Consider the following 26,505-nt stretch of genomic DNA (forward strand, 5'->3'; position numbering starts at 1 on the left):
GGAATCAGCTAATAGCTAATACAGTCACGATGAAACACAGGAGAGTTGAAGTGAGTAGATAACTGTAGTGCACGGAGGCAGCGGATAGGAATCAGCTAATACAGTCACGATGAGACACAGGAGTGTTGAAGTGAGTTGATAATTGTAGTGCACGGAGGCAGCGGATAGGAATCAGCTAATACAGTCACGATGAGACACAGGAGTGTTGAAGTGGTCTGGAAACCACAGGAGTAGAAATGGTCTGGAAACCACAGGAATCAGCGGAGCTGAATACACGAGGAAACACAGGAACACCTTCAGAAGCTCATGGGGAATGAGACTCCAAGATCAGGCAACGAGGCATTGACCTCAGGTGCTTTAAATAGGGAGTGTTGCCTGATCAGCCAATTAACTAAAAGGAACATGAACTGAAGGTTTGAAAGGGCTGCACATGCCCAAAACCCTCAGGATGGTGGACGACCACGGTTCTTAAATACACGGGAAGAAGCACTCACAGTCCGGTAAGTGACATTAGTTTTGTTTAAATTAGACCAAACTAAAGGCTTTTATTGATGTACTTCCAGGCCTTAGCTGGGACATGTCTGCCTCACCTGAAAAATATTCTGTAATTAAGCATAGTTTGTTATTCATATATTTGACTCACTATGTGAATTGTGAAAAGTGTTGCGTGTGCATTGATTTTAAGGCACTGATTTATCAATGTTTTCGAATGGTGATTCCTTGCACTCTCTTTCATTTTGTGGATAAGTGAGAAACAGACACTATTTTAGTAAATAGCTAAATGTTTGTAATTTATTCTTACAGACCTTATGGCCTAGCTGTCATCTGGAGCCCAAAGAAGGTGAGGCAAGGATTATTTCATGGAGTAAGAAAAAGACATGAAGGAGTTGCCTTTTGCAGCATGTAAGTATTTATAGTTATCAATGTTATTCCTTTTAGGTTATTGGGGGACCTGCATTACAGTTAAGGCATCAGAAGTAGTTTTTACAGCTTGAAAGTACAGGTGTGTACAAAGTACATGCAGTCAAGTAATATTTTGATCCAAAATGGCCTAAGGTTGTTTGCTTTTTCTCTAATATTTTAAAATATGTTAATTGTAACTACCATATATTTTTGTGTAATAAGGAAGAGTATTATTATCCAGCTCTTACATCTGTTGCCCACATGCTGTATTGTTGTACTTCTCACTCTAGTCTCTAGAATTGTTTTTTAATTTCCAAATGAACGTTGTCTTAGTGGTTAGCCAATTCACCTTCGAACAATAGAGTTATGAGTTCGATTTCTGACTTATGCCTTTTATCTGTATATACTTTTCTATGTATCGCATATGGACGAGTAGGCTATGCATTTTGCAACGTAAATTATATACATTTTTACAATACATTACTGTTTATTTTAATATGCATGTTTATTTATGCTTTCGATTTATTATGAGATTAATCTACATCCACCTTCTTAGTTGTAATCAAAGTCTTTACACAAACTTTCATGTAGGTGAATAAGAAGGTGTGTTAATTTAGTTCATTAAAAACAAATCAAAATCATTTGTCCAAGGTTCTCTAAACTTGTGTTACAATGAATAATTAGGTTACAACTGTGCTGCATAATACACTCCAATTGTGTTTTAACATTTGCAATCAAACTCTTCGCACCTCCCACATTTTCTGTTACGTAACATTTTATTAACTTTAAATAAGAAGCAGACGTTAAGAAGCGATTCTTAAGACCCCTTGCTTCTTATATTTCATTGCGTAAAGGACTGAAGGTGGGCGTGTTCTTCAACCTTCCATTCCTTATTGCATTGGGAATCTCTTATCTCCCCGTTTGTTCTTAAAATACGCATTGCAAATTCTGCAACAGATCCGTTCGCCACTGAATCAGGCCCTATATTATTAACAGGTGACACTTTTTCTGCTTGTTCTGCTGGGACTTTATATTCCACATATGTATTGCACGTATGCAGCAGTGTGTTCTGTCTGTCCCATTACAGCAAATGTCTTTTATGCAGAGCCTACCTACATCCATATTTAACAAGAGACATTTCTTTGGATCCGATTGTAGTTGAATGCGGATATTACGTATATTACGTTAGTTTTGCGTGCTTTAATGAAACAGGCCCAATATAGCTTAACTCACTTATGCTTTTATGCTAATGGCTACACCCCCTCATTTATAGAACTATTTTTCTAGTGCTATTTTTGTGGTGACATAACTAGTAGTTATAAGTATACCCAGTTTCAGACTGTAAAGATTTGTCTGATGAGCTTATCATACCCAGGACTATGCAAGTAACAATAAGACATCTAGATCAGTGGCGCAATATAAATAAATAGATGATGCTGAAGACATTCACTGCGATTTTAGAACAGACAGCTTCACTGGCAGCATAGAAAGGGTTCTTGACTATAAGGGTAGTCATATTAGAATTATCTATCAAGGGTGGTGGTGAAAATTGATTTTGTTAACTCAATTTAAGAGGGTTGAATGCATCCGTTACAAAAATGTTACCTTTAGCTGTTAGGGTGATTAATCAAGGAAATTAATCCAATTATCATTTATGGGGTCAGGAAGGATTTTGTTTTTTCTAATGTAAGGCAAAGTTGGCATTTGCCTTACTGGGGTTTTATTTAGTCTTTCTCTGGATCAACACAATATGAACTCATAATAGTTTTAACTTGATGGATTTTTGTAGTTTTTCAATGTTATTAACTGTGAAGATACCAGGGTAATATTTAACATTAATCTGAGAATTCATCTTTGCAGAGGTGTTAAGCAATGGTGTTAATTCCACTTGTCCACAGGACCTTGATAACTCCTGTATACGGGCATCTAGAGCCACTTCTTGATTTAACCCATTTCAATCATTATGGATGAACTCATGCTCCCAGCTGACCGCCACCTCCTGTGAAATATGAGTAGTTTCTCCATACAGGAAGCGTCTTGAAGCTGTCATTACCAACAAAGGCTTTTGTACAAAGTATTAAATACATTTCAGGAAGTGTGTTCAATACTTTTTCCCTGTGTCATTTCACATTGTTACACAAAACTTAATTCATGGACATTGCTTGATTTCTTTGCATGTGTGGATTGCAACGGTTGTTGCTGACATTTGGTGTAAATTTCATTACAATAGCCACATTAAATATATATTTACTGAGAAAAATGTTGATGTGTTCAATATTTATTTCACCCGCTTCATCTGCTAGAATTGTGATACACAGGAAGTCCCACCACAATATTATCAGCTGTCAGTGTTAACAGTCTCTGTGGTGCTGCTGGCCCGGAAATCCCAATGTGCCCAAGTGACAATAGCTCTTTTAGAAGTTATTGTATGCTGTGCCTAGATAACCCACATAGTGAAAGTTTTGAACAGTGAACTAATACTATACATTAGAACACATACTGACATTGCCATAGAATGTTACATATACAGTCAATACAACTTGCACTGGTGAGAGAGGATGCCAAGTAGTCTCAAACTTTATTTTCAATCAGCCTGGCACCCTGCTCTCACCACATTAACTATGTTTTATTTTGGATACAAAATAAGACATAAGAGATGGAGACAGTTTATATCTGATGCTTCATCCTGCAGGACTCAACTGAGTTTTTTTATTAATTCAAAAGCCTCAGATTTTAACCTCACCTTGGAGCTAGCAAAGTCCACTAATTTCAAAAACTTTCTTTATTCTGTTTAGATGTATTGCAGAAAACATATAACTAATTCTTTGCACACAAACGTATGTATTTCAAACATATATTCCCATACTTTCATGGATTATGTCATATGTAAATGAGTTTTAAACGAGCAGTACTCTGGGAGAAAAAAAAGTTCAAATTAAGGAGGAGGTTGGATTCCAAATGTGATAATATGCAGAGCTGGCTTTTGTACTTTTGGAGACCTAGTAATAAATATTGAAAGATTGCGCAAAACATCTGCCCAATTGATGATCTTTGGAACACGAACCTATCTGCAATGCGCAAAATATATGTTGTGCTGCAATATTTAGAGCCGTAAATGACCCCCCCACCCGATGATGAAGACCCAGCCAAATATGCTATCTGTACATTTTAAGTGCATGCTTATTAAATTACACTGATAATCAGTCAATTCCAATCTTTATCATTTGTTCCGTGGGAACTCCAGTCAAGGGTTAGGAAAATTATTTGGCTATAACTATAAACTGACCATTGACACAAACTATTTCAGCATAAATGATTGTTCAGCATTTTTATTAACCAAGTAAAAGGATAACAATACCTTTATTTTAATACATAACATAACATCATTTGATAATAGTGGAATAATCTCAAGGATTCCATGCGTAGTCTTATCAGGACAATCTTGAGATTTTTTGCAGTTAAACTATAACAGAAAAGAAAAAAACATAAGTGTGCTCATAAATTAAATATCCAATATATTAAAAAGGTTAAAAAATAAACACTTATTAAAATTAATATATATCGCTTAGCGTGGCAGAAGTACAATTTGATATCAGACCAATCACAAAAAATCATAATAAAGTTCATCTTCTCTGAGCACAAATCACATAATACATGTATTAGGCATATTATGACCACAGTTCTCCCAATGTATGAAAAGTTCACTTCCTATAATAAGGCCTAAAGCAATCAAAATGAAGCTGAGTGGAGAATGATACTTCCCACTTATTAGTAGTTCATGCAAGAAAATGGCTGGAGTTTAATACTAAGCAGCAAATATAGTTCAAATGTGCTGTCAAGCCTCGTTTCTACAGCATAAATCAATCGCTGTACCTTAAAGAAAGATGACTTCTCAGGGTGCTTCTGACAAACAGGAACTGTAGAGAACAATCCTTAGGTCACACTGATTCCAGACACACATAGAGTTCCTACATAGTCTAAAAAATGTGTACATGCTGGTGTCACCTGATGCGTTTCTTCGCCTTTTTGTAGGTTGTTTCATCAGAGATAAGTGACGATTAGCAAAGACAAATAAAGAAATGAAAGTTGCTCAATCAATTTATAGGCTATAGCAGGTGCGTGAAAGGGTGGGCTTATCCTAAAAGGAACAAACACACGAAAAGAGTTCCCCCAGCACACTGCTATAGCCAGCAACAGATCTGCTATTTCTACTGTAGATAAAAATGCAAAAGTCTCAGTTACACACATTTGCAAATGTATGTTTAAGCCACCCACCTCTCCACGGTGATTTTGCTAATAGGGTGGTCCTAACTCTAAACAATGGCCCATATATTTGGGCCAGCAAAGACAGTTAATTTATGACAATAAACTTTAAATTTTCCCAGACTTCATTGTACTGAATTGTCGAGGTTATGACACAATTAGGGGTTAAAATATTAAAGATGAGTTGCTGTAACTCACTTTGGGCAGGTAGCAAAGGGGTTCATTTAGTTTTGCTGACATATAAACTGACCATTTGTCCTACCAGGGACCCTATTGTTGCTTATGTTCTATCTCATAGCAGGGGGAAGAGGTGACTACAGCTAGGGATTGGGCATATCTACAGCACAGTTATCAGAGCACATGGTCAGATCTATACTGTAAAATAAGTATGCTCAGATCAAAAAACCCAGATGTGAATTTCTCATCTATTAACATATAATTTCCCTAATGAGTGATCTCAGAGGGAGGGGAACTGAGAAGGGAAGCTTATCTTTTAAAGTTACAGTGAGGGCAGAGAATATTTGTTTATTTTACCTGGAGACCAATTATATTGGGATTATGATCCATATTTCTGAGTTCTAGAACAATAGAGATAAGAAATTGAGTAAATCTCCCTGTTTCTGTATTTTTTTCTTTTATTTAAAGGAACTGTATGTGATTTGATGATTGTGCAGATACTAGCTGTTCACCTTTCTGTCCAGCAAGACTGCCCAAACTCACTCACAGCAGAGTGCCTGCTATTACCTCAGCACAGGGGGTGAGACTAATGAGTGGCCCCTCTAATATGCAGACACCATTCTAGAGCAGATGAGTTATCTAAGGACTGTCCTGCTAAAGTCACACCACTGCGGGAATCAGGTTAGGCATGAAAGAAGGGTTTGCCCAGCACTTCATCTCTCTTTTGCATGCACAATTTGACTAGGGGTTACAGTTCTGGTTGGGCTGATAAGAGAATTGTTCTTGTTACTCCACTTGTGGATGCCTCCATGGACTTTGTCACTTTGTTAGCCCACTACAATTCGAAAGATGGATTTTGTCCTGACCTTGCTGGTTTAGGGCCATGTCTCAGCACCAGACATTGGTACCTAGGGATGGTGATTGTAGCTCCTTTTAGATAGAGTGGTATGCTAGGTTTGGAGCGTTGACCCACTGGTATTTGTTCATGTAAGTGCCATAATCCTGTGTGTTGTGTTTGACAATGAAATCCCCTTACTTTACGCACTCATTGCCTATTTTATTTCATACACAATAGGGAAGCCAGGCTGACACATAAGGCTGCTTACAGACAAACCAGTCAGGTGGAAAGCAAAAAAGCTCACTATTACCCCTGGTATATTCACAGCGAACATTTGCAATGGTGGAAATTAGGGCCAGATTTGCAGATAGGCCATCAAGATATTACTTTTTTAACACGTTTTTATTTCTTTTATATTAACCTCTGGTTTATAACTTACTATCTTTTTCTAAAAAATACATCTTATTTTATACATATGTTTATTGCTGTTGGAAGTTAGGTGTATTGAGATGTATACATACATGCATAACAATGGTTGCTTTATCAGTGTGGGATCCTTGATGAGGGACAGTGCCAGCAAAGCCATGCTGATGTGTCTGGAACTCACCAAAATGTTATGCCTGCCTGGCTGTGTAACTGAGTGCCCAGAGTTCCCAAGTTAAGGGGGCTTCCTTGATTCATGGGCTATTGTGCACTGCAACATCCAGGACCCATGATTGATACATCAGTACACATAAGACTGGGTACACACTATAGAAAATTTCTCCGATTCAATATTGTTAACAATTTTACCAACGACTGAAAGTCCTGATCAGCATGCCAATACATGTGTACACACTATACACATTTTACATGATTTTCCTTCAGATCTGTGCTCTTCATCTGTCATAACCATCAGCTGCAAAGATTGTGACTCTGTAAACTCTATGGAGATCTGCCTACACTGCTGTTCATAAGTGCATACACACTTCAGTATTTTCACAACATCATTCCATCATTTATAAAGATTTTTATTCTGTTTATAAGAGCAAATCAAACGATACGATATGCTTTGGAATGATGAAACATGATTGTTGGAGCGTACACACTAATGCGAAATCGGGCATAAAGGTCGTTTATTGTGTGATTGGCATGGAAATCAGGTGAAAAACCTGCAGTGTGTACCCAACCTAACCCTCCAAAAGTCCTAATTTTAACTGCCCAATAGAGACAGAGATTGCGCATTCGGAGGTGCTGTTTCTGTAAAATGGGGCCACGTGTATACAGATTGGGGCATAGTTGGGTGGATTTGAGGAGCTAACAATTTGTGTCCACGATTTTTTTCTGGACTGTTGGGATTCAAAAAGTACATAATTTCAACTGGTAATATACAATTATTTATTTATATCAATGAGATGTGGTAAAGATTGGGAATCTGCAGTCCGAAAACTGAGAAACCATGGGAGCAAGAAATGTAAATTCTGATGGGAATGTTTTGTTTAGGTCTGTACATCTAGTGGTGGTAAATCCAATGAAATTTAAAAAGCTACTCAACATTTATTATCAGAATGGTTATTCTGAAATGAACATATTAGTGCATTCATGTGTACTAATATTTTATTGTTAATACAAATTATAACTGCATTGCCTATTTTATTTTAAGAACTATGCTATTAGAATATCAACAAATTGATACTGTATAATTGATTCTTTCAGTTTGTTTTACTTTTCATTTATCAATTTTTGTAACAAATTACAAACTTTATTTGTTTGATGTCTATTACTTGTAGTTTCCAGGGCTAATTAACTTCACAGCTCTTATGGGTACAGAATGTTACGTCAAGACTGCTAACAAGTTGGATCAGATCCTGTCACATATCACTTCTCATTCATCCCCTGCATTAGTTGTCACATGAAAATGATGAATCTATTTCAAGTTTCACTTAATGCATACTTACATTGTTACTGGGTCAATAAGAGACATAAGTCCGTTTAACCTCTGTCCTCATAGAAGGAGCAGCAAAATATCTCCCTAATGAAGTCATGTCTCTTTTTGACTCATGTTGAGGCTAAAATGGTACAATTGAGAGACCTTTATTTTAATTTTCTTCGGTATTAGGCAATATGTAATTTTCCAAAGGTCTAATATTAAATATACAGGTAAGCTTCAGACTCTTAAGATCTCAAGGAGCTGCATCCTAAATGTTGTTGCAATATGACATTTCCACGACCACGGCAACGATGGGATATGTTCATAGAGCCCTAACTTCAGTTTTCTGATATTGGCCATGTTGGTTAAAGAGTTTATGTGGGCAGTTTGTGTTTTTGGGGGCTATCAAACACAAATTAATAGCAATACACAGTCATCCCAACCCAATAAAATGTTGCTATAGGGCCCAGTGATCACCCCTGCTTGTGTCTCAATCAAATATCCTTAAATTACAGATAGTCTGCAGGGAAGGAACTACTGGAGTCTAGGATTTAGCTTCCTAATCTTGTGCAGTTCAGAGAATTTGACCAATATTCTATCACACTGATGGGCAAACTTTTTCAGGAGCGGGCCAAATAAAAAAGAAAAACTTTAGGCGGGCCAATATAATTTATTAAAAAAACTCAAATATCGAAATATATAATACAATTTTTTTTAATGGGACGGGAGGGTGTTATATAGCAGTGTTACCTCTATAAGTACAGCGGGCCGTAGTTTGCCCATCACTGTTCTATCATATACATTTTTCACATTGTGATACAACAGTTTCTGTATTTGAAATAGTGTAAAGTAGGATTTTGGCATTAAGCCACAAAGTGATGAGTACCATGTCAAATCCTAAACTTTTCCATACATTTTTTAAAAATGAAAAACAGAAATAAAATGTATCTTTAAAAAGTTCTAGAGCTGCTCAAATTGAGAGAAGAGTACAAGACCATTGAAAAGAAGTTTGTTGGAAAATCAGAGCTGTCCATTGTACAGAAGTAGAAGAGGTATATATAGCTACACTGCCTTGGTCAGACCACCCCTTTAAACTCATTTGCCCAACAAGAAGGGCACTTATCAGAGAAGCTACTGCCGGGCAGGGATGTTGATGGAAGACAGTGTATATGGGTCAACAATGCTCAAGGCATTACACTGTAAGGCTTTATGGGAGGGCTGCAAGGAAGAATTCCTGGCTAGGAAAAACACATATCTTTGCCATAAACAGTTTGGGAGAACCATATAGAAGACATGAGACAGAAAGTGTTTTGGTTTGATGAGACTAAAGTAGAATTTTTGGACCTCATATTAGATCAAATACTAGCTTAGGTACCATGTCATAACATTGAAGTATGACAGTTGAAGCATCATGCTTTTCAAACACATGGATTGGCAATTTTGTAGGATTGGTAGACACTGCAAACAAATCCTGAATAAACACCTGCCATAAAGCTCAAAGTGAGAAGGATGCATTTCAACAGTGCAATGATCAACATAGATGTTGTTCAGCTTCCCAGTCCTAAGTTTAATGCCATAGAAAATTTGTGGCAAGACCTCAAACTATTAATTGCTGTTTCCCAACTAATCCGACCCAATTTGAGGAATTATACATTGAGAAATGGGTAAATATTGTTCCATCACTGTGTTTAAAGTTAATTGAGACTTATCCAAAAATACTTCTGGCTGCAATAGCTGCCAGAAGTGACACATCTAATTATTGATGTAAGGCCCCAAGTCAGGTTAAGGTTATGCCTATATACTTGTGCAAACAGAGGTAAAGTCCAAAGATAAAGAGGTGGTGGAGCTAGAAATAGAATAGATAGGAATGTATCCAGAGATTGAGTAACAGAATAGACGATACCAGGGGATTAGAGAGAGGAGAGGGGTTATAGGAATAAGAGGTCATATACATATTTCAATAGTATAATTGGTCACTTAATATAATGGGTGAAAGAATGGAGTGAGGGTCTTAATATAATATGTGATGAAAATGAGAGGGGGGGTCTTAATAAATGTGGGTGGGAGGTAGGCTATTAATTTAATGGTGGAGTGTAGGTGGGGGTTAATTATTTAATGGATGCTATTTTATTTGTGGGGTGATGGTGGGGCAATTAAATTTAATATGGGGCATATTAATTTAAGATCAGCATCGTCAACATATATTTATATAGCGCCACTATTTCCACATGGATGGGGTGATGGGGCCATAATTTAATTATGGGGTGGTTTGGGGGGTATTAATTAAATGTGGGGCTGAGTTTGGGGAGGAGGACTATTTATTAAATGTAAATTTGAATTGTTTAATGCCGGGGGAGGCTGTGGGAAATGGTTACATTTATTAAATGTAAATGCTATTAATATAATGTTGGGGCTATTTGGAGGGAAGGAAATATGCTTATTTATTAAATTGGACTTCTATTAATTTAATGTCAGGGCTGGTTGGAGGGCAATAGACAAATAGATCTATTTATCAAATGTGAAGACTATTTTTAATGTTGGGGCTAGAGGGAGGCCTGATTATTAAATGTGGGTGCTAGAAGGTCAAAACTGGTTGGAGTTCCCTAAATTTCATGTACCCATTTTTTTCCAAATAGGGCCCCCAATAATCCAGGATCTAGACAAGCAGCAACTGAGCTAAAGAAACCAGCAGCCACAGGTAGTGAAAGTGACAAGAACAGGTAGGATAGAGCAGGACAGTTTGCCAATTGTCCTGAATATGGTGGGGCAGTCCTTAATTTGGATGACTGTCTCGCTTTATCAGGATTTGGTCTGACATCATAGACAGTTGGGAGGTATGTCCTGCTTCACACTGTACTGCTCGTGAAGGCAGAGCTGCGTGCAACCAACAGTAGTGCACACAGTATTACCTGAGTGTTTGTCTAAAATTTGTATAAAATGATAACCATATTACATAATAGCACCCCCCCTGATTAAGTGCTCCGGGCCCTTTAAATCTTTAATCCAGCTCTATTTGTAGAATAGCAGTCATGCCATCTTGGAAAATGGTTGTAACCTGGTGATGTGGTCTAGACGTACATCTGCACAATACAGGAGACATGTGGAAGCCAAGTGGAAGCAGGTAATATAAGTAATATATCGGTCAGGCTTGTGTAGGCAAAGGATCTTTACAAATTAGTAAGGGAATTGTGTAGATGAATGTGTATGGCTCAGAAATAAAAAAATGTATGTGAGCTCTTTAAGTGAGATACTTACGTATGAAAAAAGATGTGGGCTAAATCTATTTCCAGTACACTGTATATGCCTGTGCTTTCACTAGTTAATTTGCAAAGTGTTGCACAGATAAGGCAGTGGTACTTATTACATTCATTGGGACATTGTTTGCTGTGAATCCAGTGTACTTGAAAATATTTAATAAAAATGACAAGTATGAACAACCCCCCCGATATCCCCTTACTGATATATATCAGTTAATAATATAATAGCTTAATGAAGGTCGAAAAACTATATTGGGAATAATTAGAAAAATGTAAACTTATTGAGGGGCGAGGTATAAATTCAGTATATTATAAAGGACAACTATTTTAAATAATTATTAGATATACCAGCAAGGTAAAAGCATTAACTTCAACTTTTGCAGTTAGAAATTTAGCATTTTTAACTAATTACACTACTCAGCAAGTTTTAAAATAATCTCTGCATCTGGCATGTGAATACGTGTTTTCGCCTAACTTAGGGATACTGAATTCAGCGGAAAAATCTCTATAATGTCCATTTATTAGCTACACACAAATAACAAAAGCGTAATAGATATACATGAAAAAAGCAAGATAACTGAAAATTTCAATGAATCTCTACAGAATTTAAGTATTCTCTTCGTATTCATTTATAAAATACAAAAAAACTGCAGAAACTCCTAACAATCCAAATTAGCCGTAATGCAATTGTTAATAAAATATAAAATGTAAAGTCACTTTGCTTTAGCGAAATAGGATGTTGACGCTTTCAGTTTGCACTATGTCTCATTGGTCTCTCTAAAAAGGGACCAGCAGTAGTCCTCTATCATTGTCTCAGCGTCCTCGGTAGCAATACTCCATTGTCAGAATGTCTTGGTGAAAACATTCCCCCTTTTTATCATTCAACCAGGTTGTTAGGGAAAAAACCTAGATGGGAATGTAAAAAGGGAATTTAAAGGTACATTCTACAACCCATATTCCTGTAGTTGTCCAATAGCTCATTCACGATGGACATGTATTTGGCCTCTTTTCTGTTCCCTAACAGTCCATGCACAGCAGCCTTAAAGGAGGACCAAGCAGTAGACCCAATTTCCATTAATTTACCACTAAATATTTAATCTGTTTTCAGTTTCTTGAATTGGGGGCCTACAAATATGCCTTCTTCACTTAGCTTCAGAGACTGTTCCTTCATATAACTGAAAGCCTGGCCTTCTTTCTCAAAATGCTTCACTAGGCCCAACTTAATGTGAAGCCGAGGGTAAAATGATTTTTTTTGCGGCTCAATCAAAGGAGTGTACTTGCTGTTTTTTTCTCAGGCAACATAGGTCTCTTGCCACTTCTTTGTGATATAGTGATTTTTAGTGTCTCTACTGTCCCATAAACACAGAAAACAGCAGTACTTTGTGAATTCACCTTGTATACCTAACAGCAGCGCAACTACCTTTAAGTCACAACAAAGATTCCATCCATGATCCTCATACTTGATTCCTTCCAACAACACAGCGTACTTTCATAAGTTTATTTCATGTCCACTGCATAGGCAAGAGGCACTGAAGGGAGTTTATTACCATTATGGAGTAACACTACTTTCAGATTACTCTTCGAGGAATCAATAAACAACTCACTAGTATTGTGCTGAACACCAAACTCAATCATTGAACCATTAACATCAGTACACTCGCACATTGACGAATTACAGAGCACTTATTGTGATTACTTTTCGAACATCAATTTTTCAAAATATCTCAAAAACCTTATGTGATATCAAATTTCTGAAAGTATATTTGGATTCTATACACAAAATTACATGTAAATTGATATATATAATGACAGATGCAAAATGGCTGTTGAGTAGAGTTACCTACATTTTTGTACCATTTAAAATTTTCTGCCTTAGGCATCAGGCTCAGTTTGCCTTATTACAGGCACATTCCTGAACAAAGTTTCCTCTTTACAGAGGTGCAGATGAACCTAGAAAGAAGCAAACTCTGAGTTACAAGCAGAAATGAAGGTTCCCTTTTAAGGTGTGCTTGACTATAGCACTTTTTTGAGGTGGACAGTCACGCTGACGCCAGATTTAGCACCTGCCAATTGTAAAGGATTTGTCCTGGGTCCAGTGGTTAGTGCCGGATAGCCATAAACTGTTTGGTATTTTGACGTCGGTTGGGCCGCCTCATGATTTTGCCTTCTCCAATATCTATTTAAATTCAAATTTAAATTTAATAAATTGTGACCTAAATTTTGCCAAATTTAACAGTTGTCTGGTGTCGTTATATTTAGTGTTAAGTTTAATGGTTAAAGTTTTAGAAAAGGTTATAGTAACAGCAGTAAGTATCTGCAGTCTGCAGTTTATAAGAATCTAAATGTGTGCATTCTACAGCATATAGTAAAATAGTGGGTTTTCATATCACCTATTTTGTACTTTACTGTGTATTTATAAAAGGGCACATTTATAGGGGACCTTTTTTACCTGTAATATACGCATTTTTGTACTGCTAATTAGGGATGTGCACCGGCGACTTTTGAGGTCTTGTGTTTTGTGTTTTGGATCCGGATTTTCGTTATTTTTGGGGTTCGGATTTGTCTCGCAAAACACTTGACGAAAGGTCTCGGTTCGGATTTAAGGTTTTGGATTCGGATTTTTTTTGAAAAAAACATAAAAAGTTTAAAAATCAAGTTTTTGGGCTTATTTTCACTCCTAGGCTATTATTAACCTCAATAACATTCAATAACAAGCATTTCCACTAATTTACAGTGTATTCTGAACACCTCACAATATAGTTATTAGTCCAAAACGTTGCAACAAGGTATCTTTCTGGACTGCGTAGAGGAGTGGGTCACCACAATATATATTAAAAACCCTGAACTTTTATGATTCGCACCAATAAATGTACCTGGACTGCGTAGAGGAGTGGGTCACCACAATATATATTAAAAACCCTGAACTTTTATGAATCGCACCAATAAATGTACCTGGACTGCGTAGAGGAGTGGGTCACCACAATATATATAATAAGAAAACCATCAACTTTTATGAATCGCACCAATAAATGTACCTGGACTGCGTAGAGGAGTGGGTCACCACAATATATTAAAAACCCTGAACTTTTATGAATCGCACCAATAAATGTACCTGGACTGCGTAGAGGAGTGGGTCACCACAATATATATTAAAAACCCTGAACTTTTATGAATCGCACCAATAAATGTACCTGGACTGCCTAGAGGAGTGGGTCACCACAATATATATAATAAGAAAACCATCAACTTGTTTGATTCGCACCAATAAATGTACCTGGACTGCGTAGAGGAGTGGGTCACCACAATATATATAATAAGAAAACCATCAACTAGTTTGATTCGCACCAATAAATGTACCTGGACTGCGTAGAGGAGTGGGTCACCACAATATATATTAAAAACCCTGAACTTTTATGAATCGCACCAATAAATGTACCTGGACTGCGTAGAGGAGTGGGTCACCACAATATATATAATAAGAAAACCATCAACTTGTTTGATTCGCACCAATAAATGTACCTGGACTGCGTAGAGGAGTGGGTCACCACAATATATTAAAAACCCTGAACTTTTATGAATCGCACCAATAAATGTACCTGGACTGCCTAGAGGAGTGGGCACTGGGCACCACAATAAAATATATAAAAAACCTTCAACAGGTCTGCATTACACTACACATACGGCTGCTCCTCCATCCTCTCCATCATATACATGTTGGAGTTTTAGCGTGTGACAACCTCTTGTTTTTGATAATGTCAGTGCATTTTGAATATTTTTCAATTTGCCCCACACCACTGAATGTACTTTATCTATGATACGCATCTATCTATCTTGACTGCGTAGTGTGGTGGCCCCGGTACACAATTTGGTACAGAGGCCACAATATAATTAAAAAACCCTCCACGTGTCAGAATTCCACCAAACAAGTATCTGGACTGCGTAGTGGGGTGGCCCCGGTACCCAATTTGATACCGGGGCCACAATAAAATAAATACACCCTCCACATGTCAGAATTCCACCAAACAAGTATCTGGACTGCGTAGTGGGGTGGCCCCGGTACCCAATTTGATACCGGGGCCACAATACCTCCTCCAAACATGGTACAGACAATTCGTCATTGAGATCCCATCAAGTATGTTAAAGACAGACAGGGACCAAGTGTTATTGGTTGACTTTGTAAACCAAAAAACTGTCCCTGTTGCACATAGTCGTGCAATGAAGACTGACTTTTTCATTTAAAGGCACCATCTTTCAAGTGTAGTGTTTGTAAGTCTAAGTCATATTATACTTTTGGTAAAATTGGTTTATTTTGTTCCTCTCTATGGTAATTAGTAATAGAATTAAAGTATTAAATAGAATTAAAGTATGAAATAGAATTAAAGTATTAAATAGAATTAAAGTATGAAATAGAATTAAAGTATTAAATAGAATTAAAGTATGAAATAGAGTGGTATAGAGTTGTAGTGTGGTATAGATAGAGTGGTCCCCACAATATAATAATAAAACCCTCAACTGGTCTGAATTCCACCAAACAAGTATCTGGACTGCGTAGTGTGGTGGCCCCGGTACACAATTTGGTACCGAGGCCACAATATAATTAAAAAATTGGGCATCAACTGTCACCGTTGTTTAATATCTGATACACCTAAATATGGACTGCACAGTGGAGTGGCCCCGGTAGTAAATTTGGTGCCGGGGCCACAATACCTCCTCCAACTTCCAAGTGTAGTGTTTATAAAGACAGACAGCGTCGAAGTGTTATCAGTTGGCTTTCTTAACCCTAAAATTGTCCCTGTTGCAAATATTCGTGCAATGGACAGTTACTTTTTTATTGAAAGACTCAAGCTTTCAAGTTTAGTGTTTATAAAATATAAACAACAATATAGTAGTTTTAGAGCACGTCAAAAACTCTTGTTTTAAATTATGACACGGCATTTTACTTTTGGTTTAATTTCTTGAATTTTTTAAAATTTGGTTTTACTTTTTGAACATGGCAAACGACTGTTGCTTGGTCATATAATGCAAAAAAAAAAGTTCCAAGATGGAATTGTCCTTGGGCCCTCACACCCACCCTTATGTTGTTGAAATAGGACATGCACACTTTAACAAACCAATCATTTCAGCGACAGGGCCTACCAAACAACTTTGGCTGAAATGATTGGTTTGTTTGGGCCCCCACACCAAAAAAGCTATTCATCTCTCCCTGTACAGACTAAACAGGCTCTACTGAGGCAAGATGTCGTCCTCATCCTCAACCTCTGATTCCTCTCCCCCTACAGTGTGTACTTCCTCCTCATCACACATTATCAATTCGTCCCCGCTGGACTCCACAACCACAGGTCCCTCTGTAGTATCTGGAGGGCAGTGCTGTACTTCATTGAGGAATTGATTATTCATTTTTATAAACATCATTTTTTCAACGTTGTGAGGAAGCAACCTCCTTCGCCGCTCACTGACCAGGTTCCCCGCTGCACTAAAAACTCTTTCCGAGTACACACTGGAGGGGGGACAACTCAGGTAAAATAGAGCCAGTTTGTACAGGGGCTTCCAAACTGCCTTTTTTTCCTGCCAGTAACAATATGGACTGTCTGACATGTCTACTTGGATGGTGTCAGCAAAGTAATCATCCACAATTTTTTCTATTGTGACAGCATCCAATGCAGCGAGAGTAGACATGTCTGCAATGGTTGGCAGGTCCTTCAGTCCGGACCAGATGTTATCAGCATCCCCGCCAGTGCCTCTTTTGGGAAAACTGAGCTTTTTCATCGCAGCCATAGATGTGGAAGAAAATGAGGGTGGAGCTGTTGGCATGTCACGGTCCTCTTCAGAGGACAATCTCCTGACCAGCAGGTCTTTGCACCGCTGTAGACTTGTGTCCGCCGGAAACAGAGACACAACATACGCTTTAAACCGAGGATCGAGCACGGTGGCCAGAATGTATTCCTCTGACTTTAAAAGAGTGACCACCCTCGGATCCTGGCAAAGCGTACGAAGGGCTACATCCACAAGAGCTACATGCTTGGTGTAATCGCAATGGCTTACCAGCTCCTCCCTCACTTTCTCCAGCTGCTTCTGCAACAGCCTGATCAGGGGAATGACCTGACTCAAGCTGGCAGTGTCGGAACTGACTTCTCGTGTGGCAAGTTCAAATGGCTGCAGAACCTTGCACAACACGGAAATCAGTCTCTACTGCGCTTGACTGAGGCGCATCCCCACTCCTTTGCCTATGTCGTAGGTGGCTGTGTAGGCCTGAATGGCCTTTTGCTGCTCCTCCATCCTCTGCAGCATATAGAGGGTGGAGTTCCAGCGCGTCACAACCTCTTGTTTGAGGTGATGGCAGGGCAGGTTCATGCTTTTTTGATGTGCCTCTAGTCTGCGGTAGGCACTGGCTGAATGCCGAAAGTGTCCAGCAATTTTGCGCGCCACCGCAAGCATCTCCTGCACACCCCTGTCACTCTTGAGGTAATGCTGCACCACCAAATTAATGGTGTGGGCAAAACATGGGACGTGCTGGAAATTGCCCATATTTAATGCCCGCACAATGTTACTGGCATTGTCTGACACCACAAATCCCCATGAGAGTCTAAGTGGGGTAAGCCACTGGGAGATAATTTCCCTCATTTTCTCTAATATGTTGTCAGCGTTGTGCCTCTTATTAAAGCCTGTAATACACAATGTTGCCTGCCTTTGCATGAGCAGCCATTTTGTAGATGCTGCTACTGATGCAGCTGTTGCTGTTGCTGCGGAAGGGGATGCATCTACCCAGTGGGCTGTCACAGTCATATAGTCCTTCGTTTGCCCAGAACCACTTGTCCACATGTCCGTGGTTAAGTGGACAGTGGGTACAACCGCATTTTTAAGAGCACTGAGGACACTTGATCGTACTTCTCTGTACATTTTTGGTATCGCCTGCCTAGTGAAGTGGAATCTCGAGGGGATTTGGTACCGGGGACACAATACCTCCATCAACCCTCTAAATCCCACTCCACTGATGGCGGACACCGGGCGCACGTCTAACACCAACATTGCAGTTACAGCCGCAGTTATACGCTTTGCAATAGGGTGACTACTATCGTATTTTGTCGTCATGGCAAACGACTGTTGGACGGTCAATTGTTTTGTGAAAGACTTAGCGGTCTTACGACTTCCCCTCTGGGAAGATGACCGACTAACAGCAGCAACAGCAGCAGTGGCAGTAGTAGGCGTACCGCTGCAGGATTCCTCGGATGAATCCCGTATTGAGGAGGACTCAGTCTGGCTGCTGACTTGGGCTGCAGGACTGAATCTGATGGAGATTGTGGAGGAAGTTGACGAAGAGGGTGTTGCTGGTGTGTATCCAACTGGACCACGGGATTTAGGTGTCCCTGTACCGATGAGGGTCCTAGCCCCAGTTCCTGAACTAACCACTGAACTATGAAGGTTATTCAGGTGACGTATAAGGGAGGATGTTCCTAGGTGGGCAAGATCCTTACCCCTGCTTATTTGAGCTTTACATAAGCTACATATGGCCATACATTGGTTGTCTGGATTTGGATAAAAATAACTCCAGACCGAAGAGGTTACAGTTTTTGGTCTTCTGACCAGGCATGACGATGGGCTTTTTCATCCCACGGACATCAGCTGTTTCCCCCCCTGGTGCCTCATTTACAATAACCACATCACCATCCTCATCATCAAGTTCCTCCACAGCGCCAGCTACATCATCAATAGCCTCCTCCCGAGCCACCTCTTCCCGTACAGTGATGGGAAGGTCAGGCTTGACAACCACCAACATCCTTGGACTCGCCTTGTGGATTTGTGATAATTTCTCTTTAGAAGGCAGAGTTGTTTGCTGTTTTGTTGCTGACAGCATAACTCTCTTCAATTTTTTGTAGGGGGGGGGGAGGAGGAGGAGGGCTTAGATCCGTGGGTGAAGCTGAACCACTAGTCATGAACACGGGCCAGGGCCTAAGCCGTTCCTTGCCACTCCGTGTCGTAAATGGCATATTGGCAACTTTACGTTTCTCCTCAGATGATTTTAAGTTTCTCTTTTTGCTACTTTTTCTTAACTTGGGCTTTTTGGATTTTACATGCCCGGTACTACGAGATTGGGCATCGGGCTTGGAAGACGACGTTGATGGCATTTCATCGTCTATGTCATGACTAGTGGCAGCAGCTTCAGCATTAGGAGGAAGTGGGTCTTGATCTTTCCCTACTTTATCCTCCAAATTTTTGGTCTCCATTATATGTAGCACAAGATACTGCAGAATGTGTGAACTTGGTAATATTGCAGTACCAATGGACTTATACTGCTGGATTGGTTTTGCAAATTTGGTTATAATTATTATATTTATTTTTTTTTTAAAATTTTTTATTTTTTTTTACTTTTTTTTTATTTTTAAAAAACTTGGGAATAGTGGGGAAATAACTATGCCCTTAGAAGCACAGAGCACAGGACACAGCACCACTGGACTGAACAGGACACGGCACAGGACCCAGCAGCACAACGGAACTCAGCAGGACAGAGCACAGGACACAGCACCACTGGACTGATACTGCAGAATGTGTGAACTTTGTAATATTGCAGTACCAATGGACTTATACTGCTGGATTGGTTTTGCAAATTTGGTTATAATTATTATATTTATTTATTTTTTTTTTACTTTTTTTTATTTTTTAAAAACTTGGGAATAATGGGGAAATAACTATGCCCTTAGAAGCACAGAGCACAGGACACAGCACCACTGGACTGAACAGGACACGGCACAGGACCCAGCAGCACTACGGAACTCAGCAGGACAGAGCACAGGACACAGCACCACTGGACTGATACTGCAGAATGTGTAAACTTTGTAATATTGCAGTACCACTGGACTTTTACTGCTGAATGTGTGAACTTGGTAATATTGCAGTACCAATGGGCTTATACTGCAGGATTGGTTGTGCAAATTTTGTGGTAATTAAAAAAAATTAAAGTAGTTTTTGGTATTTTTTAAAAAAACTTTTTTTTATTTTTTTAAACACAGGGGAATATTGGGGAAATAACTATGCCCTTAGAAGCACAGAGCACAGGACACAGCACCACTGGACTGAACAGGACACAGCACAGGACCCAGCAGCACCACTGACCTCAGAAGGACAGAGCACAGCACACAGCACCACTGGACTGATACTGCAGAACACAGCACAGCACAGCACAGCACAGCACAGCACAGCACAGAACTAAACAGCACAGCACGAGATCTACCAGGACAGAGGACCTCCTAACACACCCTCCCTCTACCCTGATCAATGCCCGAGTGAAGATGGCGGCGACTAGCGGGGAATTTATAGGATCCGAGTATCGCGAGATCCGACAACGGGATTATGAGTCAGAGCCTCAGTTTCACATTTGAATTTGGCGCCAATACCCGGATCTGTCTCGGATCCGACTCGGATCCGCAACGTTCGGGTGGGCTCGGATTTCATAAATCCGAGTGCGCTCATCCCTACTGCTAATGCACATAAAAAATTTGTATGCATACGTCCATATGCAAATATTTGACTTATGACTCTTGATGACTGGAGAGGCGGAATGGTGGCATGTAGTGGTTGGCAAGCAAAGGTGTAGTACAAAACATTTAGGTGTGGACATATCTGTAAATATGCCTGTTAGGAGGTTTATCTTTTGTGGATGCTGGAGGGCTGGTGCAAAGATGTGCAATGATGATAACGACTATCAGCAGCCATATTTAGCAGCTTTTGATTGGCTGCCTGCATGTTAACACCTGTAGTTCCGGTGTTGTCTTGGTAAATTGGCATTATACATTTCACAATTTCAGAGGTGTTGAGTTATTTTGTCTTGGAACATTAACTGGGGACCTGTTGTGTGTCATGTGCTTTGCAGAAGGAATTACCTGACTTAGTAGACGTCTGTTTTTATTAATAATAAGCTAGCCACATTGTGCTGTGTTATTTTCCCCCTTACACACACAGGTGCACATATCCATGCACCGTAGGGCATTTTGGGTGTTACTCTAGAAGTTGTTGTAGAAGAGCATTGTCATCAGCAGGAAGGTGCACCAATCCATGAAGCAGTGCATCCTGATAAATGACAGTCTGTCTGTGTGTTAGGTAATTTAGACTGTAACCTCCAATAGGTCAGGGAATGATGTGAGTGTGTTCTCTGTACAGCACTGTGGAATCAGTGGCGCTATATAAATAAATGAAGATGATATGGTTTCCAAATTCTAAGCTGAAAATTGCAGAAATACCTTCAATTAAAACATGATAAAACAACACACAAACACAATTTATGTATTTGAATAGAACATTACTACAAAACAAACTGTTAATTATATGTATCTAAACTTCACATTCTTATTTTTTATATTTCAGCTATATCCTAAAAAAACAGATCTTTCAAAATAACACCCGTAGGGTTTAAATCACATCCTGGGTACTGGAGATTAAGCTAAGCAAACACTCTTGAGTCATGCTTTAGAAAAGCTCAATAAATTAAACACAAACGATCTGACGAAACAGCATCTGGCCTCCAACATCCTGATTTATTTTAGCTCCACTTACAAATGTGAAGTGATAAATGACCTCAGGTAGATGTGCTCTTGGAGAAATTGGTTGTGATGAATAGTCACCAGTTGGCATTCCATACTATACTATATGCTTTCTTCGTTCTCATGAGACTCTCAACATCAACATTAAAAGAGATAAACAGCTGCTTAGGAATGTCTTTCATTACGCCTAAATGTTCTATTAAGGAAGTCAACTGTTTCTGAAATTTACCTTGTTAGGTTTCAAAAAAGCAAAAAAACTAAACCTCAAAAAATATCTAATTAAAATATTCAGAAGAATATTTAAGTACAGCATCACAACATTAATTCTGAAAGCAGGAAAGATGGCTTGTTCAGAGTCTCACATTGCTGCTTTTGGTGAGGGATTTCCAAAAAGGGTGTAGATTACTAAATATGTACATGTTGCCAATATTGGGCATTTGAAACAAACACAGAACTGCAGACAAAGTTAAGATGAAGTTAAAAACAGTAGGCAAAACCTAGAGCTGTAGTAAACCAAACCATAAGGGGTATATTTACTAAACTGTGGGTTTGAAAAATGGAGATGTTGCCTATAGCAACCAGTCAGATTCTAGTTATCATTTATTTAGTACATTCTACAAAATGACGGCTACAATCTGATTGGTTGCTATAAATAACATCTCCACTTTTTCAAACCCGCAGTTTAATAAATATGCATCCAAGTCTTAATTTCTGCATTTAAAAATGGTAGCTATGCTGTTGCTTTCATTGTCTTTTGTTACTGTTTTGGATTTTGGTCCAGGGGTGATAGACTGTCACTTTTTAGATTTAGAATGAAAAATAACATAAACAATTTTCACTTCATTTTTTTTAAAATATATATTATCACAAGACTTGGATGGAAAATTGTATATATTTTCAATGTTTTAAGAATCAGTTTAAGTTTACTGTAGTCATAATATCCTTTTACAGTCTTAGACAAAGAGTATATCTAATTAAACACAAACCCCACATGTTTGTGACTTTTTCTAAGCTGCATTTTAGATCTTCTTGAAGAAAGCTTATGGTTGCTCTAAAACAGTCTGTGACAATCTGTGTCTTTCCAGTGGTTGTGCAACTACAAGTCACAGAATGCCAAACTGGGGTTTGGAGGCTCCCCACAGCTGGAGAAACACAGGTGGCTGACCCTTGCTGTAAAAGTAAAGCTCACATCTGTAGAAGATATACTGTAGTAAATACGGGCTGAAGAATGTAGTATATGATTGACGTGTCCACCTTTCTATCTGGCTGTATATATATATATATATATATATATATATATATATATATATATATATTTATATATTAAAGCAGTAGAATGTTATTAATCAGACACAGTTGTGACTGTGCACTATTCTATATTAATCCAACACCCAGGCTCCCCTAATCTGCATGCACCAACTCCTTCCAGTGTGATGATGGATTGCAAAGAAAACATGTTAGATGATATTCTTGGGCACGTCAGTCTTTCTGAGAAAGAGGAAATATGGGTTGACATCTTGCACAGCAGGAGTAAAGCAAATGAATACTTTACAAGTTTGCGTGGTTTGTTACTTTAATCAATTTAGCACAGATAATAGGGATATCATGTACTATTTGCTGCGGTTCATAACTAGCATCGCTGTCAAAACTAAAGAAATGAAAGTAAGCGTTTGTAGCCCTGAACTGAGAACCACCATTTGTTTAGCTGTAGGAAATATATTAGAGACGTATTTTAAAAAGGTAAGCATGAACTAAACTGAAAAATGTATATTTGTCTTTCTGTGAGACATATGAGCTTAAAATATTTTCCATGTAGAACTTTGGGCCTGATTCATTAAGGATCTTAAATGAAGAGGTATCTTATTTCAGTCTCCTGGACAAAACCATGTTACAATGCAAGGGGTGCAAATTAGTTTTCTGTTTTGCACATAAGTTAAATACTGACTGTTTTTTCATGTAGCACACAAATATCAACTTTAAATTTCAGTGTACAAATAAGCTATCAAGTATTTGTCTGCTACATGAAAAAACAGTCAGTATTTAACTTATGTGCAAAACAGAGTAGTAATTTGCACCCCTTGCATTGCAACATGGTTTTGTCCAGGAGACTGAAATAAGATACCTCTTCATTTAAGATCCTTAATGAATCAGGTCCTTTATTTCTCTATAAAAAAAAAGCAATTGTATATATATCTAAAGCTAAAACATAGAGCCAATGACCCATTTATCCTATAATATGGTACAATATTTGCATGATATTATCACTGTTGAACATAATGGGCCTGATTCATTAAGGAACTTAAATTAAGAAATTTCTTATTTCAGTCTCCTGGACAAAACCATGTTACAATGCAAGGAATGAAAATTAGTTTTCTGTTTTGCACATAAGTTAAGTACTGACTGGTTTTTCATGTAGCACACAAATATCAACTTTAAATTTCAGTGTACAAATAAGCTATCAAGTATTTGTGTGCTACATGAAAAAACAGTCAGTATTTAACTTATGTGCAAAACAGAAAACTAATTTGCACCCCTTGCATTGTAACATGGTTTTGTCCAGTAGACTTAAATAAGAAACGTCTTAATTTAAGTTCCTTAATGAATCAGACCCAATGTCTATAATTGGAGTACCATTGTTACATTCATTATAATAAAACATTGCTTTTATAACAGGTCCACTTGAAGGGAAAGGTAACTGAGGCTATTGCTTTAGCATACAAGGAGTTAAAAGGCCCCAGTCTACATATTAATTGGTTAAAACAATAACCTCCCCATTTTTGCTCTGTGTTATTTATAGCATGTTTCCACACACCATATTAGCAAGAGGTGTCAGCACAGCAAGATCCTATTAAATCTCTTCTACATTATTATTTAATATAAATATCCCATCATTTCAGTCTGTTCCTATACCTTCTTGACATAAAGGTTCTTACAGCCCTCTAGCTCAAGGCTCCTTAACCCCTTTACTACCAGAGGTACTGTTGCTGTAATCAATCCAATTTTTTAAAAAAATATTACATTAAAGTTAAAATAAAAATAACTTTTTTTTAATCATTGTCCCTTTTAATTAATTACAATTTAAATATTAAATGGTCTGTGATGTTTTCAGCAAATGTTATTTGCATAAGATTGCTACAACCAGCTAATTCTGGCCACACATACTTTTATTACTATCAATCATTTATAGGGAGCCAAAATATTCTGCAGCACTGTACAGTGGGGAATCATGCTTAGCACATAAAACGTTGTTGAACAACATGCAGAAAACTGAGGTACCCAAATAACGAAAAGATAGGGCAAACAAAAAGCATAATAATATGGGACATATAACACCCAAATACAAGGATGTACATCTTGACAAGATGGTAATGGACAAGAAGACAGGAGGAAAGAGAGACCTTCTCCTGAGAGCCATGTGTGACCTGCAAAAAAGCAAATGACAAATTGTGATACAAATAGAATTGTACAGATGTTTATTGAACATGTCCATAAATTTGGCTGGGAAATAACCCCTATCAGTCATGTTACAACCGCCCTGAGAAGTCTAGCTATAGCCTGCAACTGCTCTTTTGGTTATGGTGGCTCTGCCGTAGAGAGATTAATTTGGCCTGAAGCTTGACTCTGAAAGCAGCAGGAATGATATAATTGAGGGTAAACATCCATTTGGGTTAGTCAGTCTCTGTGCTGAGCTAATGGTAATGGTGCCCTGAGGAAAGCCCTGCATACCTTAACTGTGTGGAGTTTGTATGTTCTCTCCGTGTTTGCATGGGTTTCCTCCAGGTGCTCCGGTTTCCTCCCACACTCCAAAAACATACTAGTAGGTGACCCTAGTCTGTGTGTATGTTAATAAATTTAGACTATAAGCCCCAATGGGCCAGGGACAGGACAGGGCCATCTTAACAACATTAAGGGCCCCCAGGCAAAGCAGTGCACCGGGACCCCTAGATATAGATATAGATATAGATATAGATATAGATATATAGATGTATACAGATACAGATATAGATATAGATATATAGAGATGGAGATAGATAGATGTACTTGCTCAGTGACCCTTGAAGGTATTTTTGTAGGTTTTTTTCTTTTGCAGGATTATTTATTCTCATTAAGAGCTGTGCCTATGGGGCCCCTTGCCCGTGGGGCCCCCGGGCAGCTGCCCATCGTGCCCAATGGAAAAGATGGCCCTGGGGACTGGAGTTCTCTGCACAGCGCTGCGTAATTAGTGGCGCTATATAAATAAATGGTGATGATGATGATACCGCCTCACTAAGTTAGATATAATGCTATCAAAAATTAAATATATAAATTAGGCCATAATCAACCCTTGGGGGTTTTAAGGTTGCATGCTAATTTCCTAGGGCTTGAGATGAACCAAATTTTGGTCCTTTGTTCTATTTCCCCAAAACAGAGATAAAGAAAAAATAAATAACAAAACAACAGCCAATACAAACCTCCATTACTCTGCTAATTAAACCTATCAATTTGCATTCTGTTAGCGGACAACTAAACACAAGTTTCCTTAAATAAGGCAGTAACAAATATTTAAACTAATATACTACAAATAAATATGCTGTTTTTTCATGTTGTCAGTCATAAAACACAGTCTGATCTTTCAATATGGTATTT

At 38.4% G+C, this 26,505-nt stretch overlaps 1 long non-coding RNA gene across 1 annotated transcript; it reads right to left on the reverse strand.

Moving 5' to 3' along the window:
* Positions 1-4,204: 4,204 nt before the first annotated feature.
* Positions 4,205-5,692, reverse strand: LOC142140420 (uncharacterized). The gene is made up of 2 exons (XR_012688466.1): positions 4,777-5,692; positions 4,205-4,366 (listed from the first exon to the last, which is right to left on the reverse strand). It is a non-coding gene; the product is annotated as an uncharacterized LOC142140420 (long non-coding RNA).
* Between the last annotated feature and the right edge of the window lie 20,813 nt (positions 5,693-26,505).

Source organism: Mixophyes fleayi, chromosome 2 (genome assembly GCF_038048845.1).
Source record: "Mixophyes fleayi isolate aMixFle1 chromosome 2, aMixFle1.hap1, whole genome shotgun sequence".
Taxonomy (NCBI): Eukaryota; Metazoa; Chordata; class Amphibia; order Anura; family Limnodynastidae; genus Mixophyes; species Mixophyes fleayi.